The sequence below is a fragment of the Triticum dicoccoides genome, chromosome 4A (genome assembly GCF_002162155.2).
Source record: "Triticum dicoccoides isolate Atlit2015 ecotype Zavitan chromosome 4A, WEW_v2.0, whole genome shotgun sequence".
Classification (NCBI taxonomy): Eukaryota; Viridiplantae; Streptophyta; class Magnoliopsida; order Poales; family Poaceae; genus Triticum; species Triticum dicoccoides.
Window position 1 is genome coordinate 345,926,340 of NC_041386.1, and position 8,257 is coordinate 345,934,596.

Here is an 8,257-nt window from a genome sequence, read left to right on the forward strand (position 1 = left end):
AAGCAGGAGAAGAAAAGTCACGACGGGTCACGTGCCACGCGCGGGGCCCGCCCGGCAGCTTTGGGAACCAATGAGGGGCGTGCAAGTGATCGGATCGCGGCCGGCGGCTGTCGTCCACTACTTCCCACACCGGCAGGGGCCCCACCCCCGAGGCGCTCCCAGCCGCTAGTTAATCTGCCCACGCACCACACACCACACCAGCCGCAAATAAGATATAAAATCTTCGCTGATTTACTCTATTTTCTTATTCCTGCCAATTTGTTTCTCATTCTCGCTGCTGCCGTGGTTGCATGTCCTGCTACCTGCTGCCCCATCCTTGCTCTACTTAAAAAAGAAAAAAAATATTTTTCCTCCCGAAGGCTCTAGAGGCGGAGGAGGAGCGGAACCAGGCCTTTCGTCCTCTTTCTACGGCCAAGACGTCCAGAAGCTACGCGCGGGTCCCTCCTTCTTCCCACAGGCGGATCAGGGAGCCTCTGCAGATTGACCTTCGTTTGGATTCGGATTCAGGTTGGGCTTTTTTATCGGTGAATTTCTTCCGTTTCTTTTTCTTTTTGGTTCCGTTTGCTGCTTCTCTCGAGTTTATTTTACGTGTGGTGGTTGATTCTCAGATTTGTTTGTATGTGTGTATGTGCGCGCGCGCGCGCGCTTACATAGCTTTCCGGTTTGGTTAGCTGTTTATCAGCTTTCACTCTTCCTTTTCTGTTGGAAGAGAAATTCTCCATCTTACCTTTGTCGAGTGTTGAAATTCGGATCCGGCGTCGGGGGTGTTTGGTTGCAAGTTGAGTAGTATTTTTCTTGTCAACATTTCTGGAGACTTTTAAGGGATTTTTTTATTGTTTTTGCAGGTTTGATCCAACCCAAATCCAAATCGTCTGATTTGGCAAGGTGAGAAACTCCGAATTCTATCTATCCGAGTGTTTTTGCATGTGCAGTATAGCAGATAGAATCCCCCCGGGTTTATTTTACACTTTCTCTAATATTCATACTGTATTACTCAACTTAATGGTCAGTGTTTTCTAGGATTTGATCAACAACTGGGGATCCTGAGTTGAATATGATATCAAATCCGGTGAATTGGTACAGTTTCGGGCCTGGATAGAAGCTGTAGTGATGCCAGATTGGAAGGCGGGCGAGGTGATATCCTGATTTTGATGAGTCTCTGTTTCTTAACTGGATATTGCATCTTACTAATAGTTTTCCAAGCGGCCGAATAAAATACCGTTAGATGTATTGGTATGTAACTAGAAATTAAGACGTACAAGTTCTTCTGACCTTAAATAGTACAGTACCTGGCTCAGATAGTGGCTAAAAATTTGATATGTCATCAAAATGGAGGAATTAAAATTGGCCTGTCATGTCTAGATTCTGTATATCATGTACCATAGCCTTCATGCTAACTTTGTGTTTTTGTATTCTATACCTAATTACCTAATTTTGATGCCTCAAGTTTTCTTTTTACTGTTCAAGTAACTTGAATGACATGTTAGACCTGCTTACCTTTATTTTTTGCGAAAAAGACCTGCTTATCCATTCGCAAAAAAAAAGACCTGCTTATCTCTCGTTGGGTAAGCATATGAACCAAGAGTATAAGACATGAATCTTCTGTTGCCATTGATTCGTCCCAATCTCTTTGTTGCTGCTGTTCAGCATCCATCTATTGCCGACCTTCACTTGTTTTTGATGTGCAAACAATACATGAGTAGTGCTAGTAAGATAACCCCTGATATGGCAGTGTACCAATAGTGTACTGGGGACAGTTACCTTTGAAGCAAGTTGATCCGGCATAAGAAATTCTATGATCAGATTGATGTTCCGCTACAGGTCTCACCTACAGAAAATTAGTTACATACTTTCCAGTGATAGAGCAATGTTTCGTGGTATAATCAGCCACATGCTGAACTCTGTTATTTGTCAAGTCTATTCAGTAATTCAAATCACATTGATTCTCTCCGAGCAATAGAGTTGTTTCATGTTCAGCTATTTCCCTTAATACTCAATAAAAGTAATTAGATTCCCCTGCTGTTCACCTGTGACTAAGAATGTAGTGTTTTTACAGTTTGAAGGTAAATTCAAGGATGAATTTGCTCGGGGTAATAGCAACTTGCAAGAAGATGGAGCAGGGCCTTTGAATATCTCAAATAAGAAACTGAAGCATGGGATTACCACTGAAGAGAACCCGCAGGGTGTCGTGTCTACAGCAACTAATTCAGATTCACGGAAACTTAATTCAGACCACATCTACTCTATGGTAGCTTCCGACCATGTAAGAGACTGCAAAATTGAATCAAGTGCTTTTCCCTTGAGCAGAGATGATACTACATCTGGAACAAGATACCAAACAGAAAACTGGAACAATTGCCAGTTTGCACTGAGTAATGGCTCAGCTGTTCTCAACAATCACAGTGTTCCGCAAAGTGATCTCAATTATGGAGATAATGATCTAAACTTCATTGATTGGCCTAGCATTGATAATTTTGAGGATGTTGATACACTATTCAGGTACTTTGAATGTTTCACTTGCTGACTGTGTAAGATCTTACATAAAAATAGTGAAACAGACTCTGGTCCTGTTTGGCTAATTGTTTTTCTCCGTCTAAGGGGGTGTGATTCCACATATGGTGAACAACAACTGGAGAACACTGATGAGCTGTCATGGATTCCTTCTTCAGATGCCATTTACTCTTCCGATGTTGCTCTGCAGGCAGGTTTTGACTCTTCTTATTCAGACTATGGTATGCTGGATGACCTGTCAGCATTCCCTTGTGCACAAGATAAATCCCTACCAACAGCAGACGAGCAATTCAATGACAATTATCCATTCAATGAGCAAAAGAATGTTGATGTATATGGAGAACAGGCAAGTAAACTGATTATCCTTTCTTCTACAATTGGTTTATCTGGTTGCCATTCAAGCCTCTTTTTATTAATATTTTTGTATGTACCACAGGCTTACCAGGGGGGTGCAATGGAATTGTTGTCCACTGACCAGATATGCAATGGAGATGGAAACCTTGATATGGTAATTTTACCTCTTTAATCTGTCTAATAATATTAAAAATTACAGTGGGTGTGTTATTCTATGAAGGATATGTTTTCAATAGAGTAATTAAGATAGTGATTCATGCTTTCAGTGCGGATATGGTAGCCTTGATATGGTACTATGGTAGTTTGACCTTTTTTTATTAGTCTAAATAAAAGGACATTGTGTGTTTGCTTGGTTGGTATGTTGGTCAATGGTGTGTTCTCAGTGGAATAATTAGGGAACATGATTCATTTTTTCAGTTCCAATGTCCCTATTTTTGCAAGGTAGAATTTCAGTTTTCCCAATTGTTTCATAGTTCTCCTGTTTCCAGTCTTCGAGAAAAAAAAATACAGTTACTCTGTAAGATTGCGATTTGATTTATTTTCTGCTGCTCTAATGTAAGTACATGTTCCTTCCTGTCATTTGTGGCAACTTGTAGCGCCTCGAGATCCAGCACTATGCAGATCTAGCACTTCCTTTAGTATCTGCATAATTGATCCTAAGATGTCACCTTACACAACATGCACGTGACGACATGCACGCTATGCGGGTGGAAAATAAGTATCACAACACAAGTCATGAAAGAATCCGGAACAACAACATATATGTAAAACAACTCCGGAGATTCAAATTGACTGAATGAATACAAATAGGGTCTTTCGACCAAGATACAACTCATACAACGGAAGCGCATATACCTTAGATATGTAAAGTTTAACAAATACCTTAAGAAGGCTCAAATGCATCATGAAGCATGGTAAAGGATTCCACTATGTCTACCTACACATATTAAATGGATTTGAAGCATCATATGTAGCATTTCGAACTAAATCCATTGCAAAAGTTTATTATGGTTGCACCCTAAACATGATTTTAGAAGTGATTAACATGATGCACGTCGTGGGACTCTGACAATGGGTTGCGAGGTCCGGTGGGGGCTGCCGTCGTTGGGGACGACGAGGAGGCGGCCGGATGCAGCGGGGTCGACGAGAGTTGACCGATGGTAGAGATGGCTTGGTTCGGTGGCGGAGTGGCGGCCTTCTGGTTGGCGGTCACCAGGGGCAGAGGAGCCACGCGACGACGGAAGGACGGGTTTTCGGATCTGGCGGCGGGGCCGGTGGTGGTGAATGATCTCCGCGGCGGCGCTGTGGCGGGGCTTGGCTGCGAAGGACGGGGCTACGGGCTCGAGTGTCGGCGAGCTGCAGGCCTTTGGGTGGCTTAGGCCGTCGGATTCGGATCTGCACGGATCTCGATGTGGTGGCTGGATCTGGGGTGGTGGCGGCGGTTAGGGTTAGGGTTTGGGGGTCTCCTTGGGCAGCTTGGGCTGGTTAAACGGAGAAGGGGTCCGATGGGCCTTGCTGGGCCGACTGCGTTGCGTCTCATGTTAAGCTCATCACAGGAGCGCTACTTCTAACGAGCGCCCATTGGGCCGGCCCACTGCAAACAATGTCAATTTTATCTAGTTTTTTTTATTAATTAAGGACTATAGCTTCGGTAAAACTGTGTCTACCATAGCTTGCCACAGAACTAGTTAAGGGTCGCTAAACTTTTAACGGTTTAAAAGTTATCAAAAAATATGAAATAAATATGGGAGCATCTCTCTAATGTAATAAGATGATTCAACGGAGGGATTGTCAAAATATGCATCTATGTATCCTTGGCAAAGATAATAAGCATTTCAGCTCACTGCGACATAAATATATATTAAACTATTTGTTTTTTTGTCCAGGACACATAGTATTTTTTTAATCCCTCTGTTGGATCATGTTATATTATAGGTGTGTTGGTTCAGTATTTTTTTTCAGAATTTTTGAGAACTTTTGCACCGTTGAAACCCTTAACTAGTTCTGTGGCAAGCACTTGTAGAAAATCCTACTCCCTATAGCTTCCGTATAATAAATGTTTGGGGCATCACATGAACTCTGAATTGGATGAAATCTATATGTGGCCTCTCTAGATTATAACAAGGCCACATGAAAAATACATACAATCCATTTGGACTTCATTTACTATTTATTTATAAAATAAATCCATTTATTAAATAAATGGGTTTTGAACTAGTGTAATAGGTAGGCTTAGGCGAAAATTGTGAAATAATCTGAGTAGCTCCCAAATATCACAAAAAGATAATGTGCAAAGTGTGTGGAGGTGAGTCTTGGGCTAAAACACCAAAAGGGAGAAGGGTTTATTTATTCACCATTTTAAAAAATGGCAAAATAAAATGGGTCTTGGGGTCTAGTAAAAATATCCAAATTCCTAATGAAATGCAACATGATGCTGATGCAATGCTTATGATGCAAAAATAAAAGAACAACCAATTTCTAATTTGTGGTAAACCCTGGGCTGTTCCAAGAAGCCACTGTAATAGTTGAATTGACAACCACAGTATGTAACTGCATTAGCATTATTTATTCTGATACGTCATGTGTTTGGGAGGTGGTAAGGAGAACAGATCATCTATTACTATTAGTGCATGATCTTTTTCGAGTAAAGTGGTATCCATTTGAGATGTCACTTTTTCCCCAACTATTTATAAAATTTATCTTTATTTGTTTACTGCCATGGCAATATTGCAGATTGGCGAGCGATATTCATCAGAAAATGCCTTGCAACAGTTGGAGGACAGGAAGTTTTCTGTACCTTCAGGATCTCAATTAAGCTCCTCCCAGAATTTACTGAAGCAAAAGCACCACTCAGATAAAACTTCACCAAGTAACATTACTTCTGATTGCTATTCAGATAGAAACTGCCAGTTCAGTCCATCTGGATCTTTTGCACAGAGGAACTTGATGGGTAATATATATAAAAGAAATTTCACAGGATATTTGTATGAGTATTTGTTATGAGCGTGTTTGTCTGCCTTTTGGTCTAATTATCAGACTTGATGTATGAGTGCAGTTCAAAAACAAGTGGCTAATTTGCAACCAGGACAGCTCATAAATGATGAAGGACAACTTGGTCAACAAACATTGTCTAGAAGAGCTTCATATCCTTGTGAGAACTACGAGGTTGAAAAGAAGGGCTTTGGAAAAAGAAGTAAGGATACACTGGGTACATCAGTAGTGGTGGATGGCTCTTTTGTGTCGTCTCTTTCTTCTGATAATTCAGTTGAAGAAAGCAGCTTCCGACAACTTCAGGATGCAGTTAGTCAGGTACAGGTTTATTTTCTGCCTTCCTTTTGTATGTATGGTTCATCAAGTTGAAATACCTTTACCTCCAGCCATAGTTCTTCATACAAGCAACTTGTTTTTTTGTAATAGGACTTGTAGCAGCTTCTTCACTGTGATGTTTCCACATTCTTGCCTCTTGGCATTTTGATTCCCTTAAATGGTCATAATCTTGAACTGAATAAATCAATGCTATACTATTGGTACAAGCAATGCTTCCGTGTCCTGCTTCATTAGTGTGTGTTATATTTTGGAGCTTACCTTCTTTGCCCCTATTGTTGTTTCAGTTGGATGTGAAAACCAAACTGTGCATTAGAGATGGTTTGTACCGCCTGGCAAGAAGCGCGCAAAATCGACCAGTTTTCCCAAATGCGATCAATAGACATGAAGAAAGCCGGGATGCAAAGGATACACAAAATATGGAAACTTCGGGCAAGTACGTTGGGATTCTCATAAAAGACCATACTTTGTATAATCATGAATTTTTTATTTGTGGCTTTGCCATTGTCCAGTAACATTTGTTTAATGTTTGTCGAAATGTGTCTATTTTATCTCTGGCACAATCTCTTATCTTATAACTCAGTTTGAAATATTGAATCTTATTTCTCTAAAACAAATAAAGTATCTTACTCGTTAAGAAGATAGTCTGTAGATCAAAGAACTTGTTTATTTTATGATGAGCAATTGGGAAGACAGTTATTCTTGATGATTGTTGCAGTTGTATAGCTGATTTAGTAGTAACTTAACCGGTAATAGCTGGTAATTATTGAACATGATCCGATCTTGATTGAGAATGGTCACTTTAGTAGCATTAATTAAACTGCATTGGAGTTCTCTGTTTCCTTTCCATGTTGATGTTTCTGTTTTGTAGGTTTGTTGATCATAGGAGCATTGAGACGCAGACAAATCCAATTGATCGTTCTATAGCACTCTTACTTTTTCATCAGCCATCAGACCAAGTGGCTGGAGCTGTTGACAATCCTCGCCACTAAAATCTCATGTTAGCACGTGTTCCCTTTTTCTCTCTGATTTGCTGTTTCACTTTTAACATGTCGACTCAAGTCATGAGCGATTTGTATCCTGCAGAACGAGAACCACAAGGCCTATGCTAAAAACTAGGTTGGTTAATGTTGCGAAAATTACTGGAGATGGCTCGTGGAAATTCAAGGATCGCCTTTATTCATATGTAATCATCATCTCCGTGAATGCAGGAGCAATTGTGAATGTTTATCCGATATGGTATGGTATGCACCGTTTTAATCGTTAGTCGGCTGCAAGAAAAAAAAAGTACACCAGTTACAGCCAGCCGTGACTTTTGGTACCCCTATTGTGAATTCGATCGCGAAGGTTGACTTCGTGTTGTTCTAACTAACATTTTGTGTAATCTCAAGACACAGATATTGACTTGTATAATGACTATTTTGTGTAAACTTGACAAGACGATCTCTAACTTGTGCAGAAAATTTCTTAAATTCCCTCCCATTTCTATCTGTGGAAGTCAATGGGTTTCACACGCTATAAGGCTTGACATGGAGGTTCTCAGTTTTTTTGAAAGAAAAAAGAAGATGATTCGGCAACAGTAGAGTCCTATAGGCCGATAGGCAGCACTATGCCTATGTTGAAATGGTTAGTAGACCGATCAGGAGATTAGGCTGCCACCCATTCAATCACGTACACATCACCTTGAATAGCGGTCGGAGTACCGCTCGTTATAGCGTAGACCACATATGAAGCGAATACATACAACGAAAAACCAATGATAAGGCATACGTTTCCATTCTTATTAGGGTTTTGAACCTATTTGAAATACCGTTCAACCAATGGTAGAAAACATTGGCAACACTTGTGGACGGATGCAAACTCGACTATTTGGATGACTGACCACGTAAAATGCGCAAACTTGCATTGAAAAAAGAGGTGTTTGATTGTCTCGTCATGAGTACAAAAACATCACTTCTTACCTCCTGGCCAGTTATGTCGTCTGAGGTTGTCTTTAGTTAGCACAGCACCTCTACGAAGATACCACATGAATATTTTAACTTTTAGTGGAATTTTCGCCTTCCAGATT

The 8,257-nt window shown here is 40.6% G+C and overlaps 1 pseudogene; it reads left to right on the forward strand.

Annotated features, from left to right (window-relative positions):
* Positions 1-221: 221 nt before the first annotated feature.
* LOC119285897 lies at positions 222-7,661 on the forward strand (annotated as a pseudogene).
* Positions 7,662-8,257: the final 596 nt, after the last annotated feature.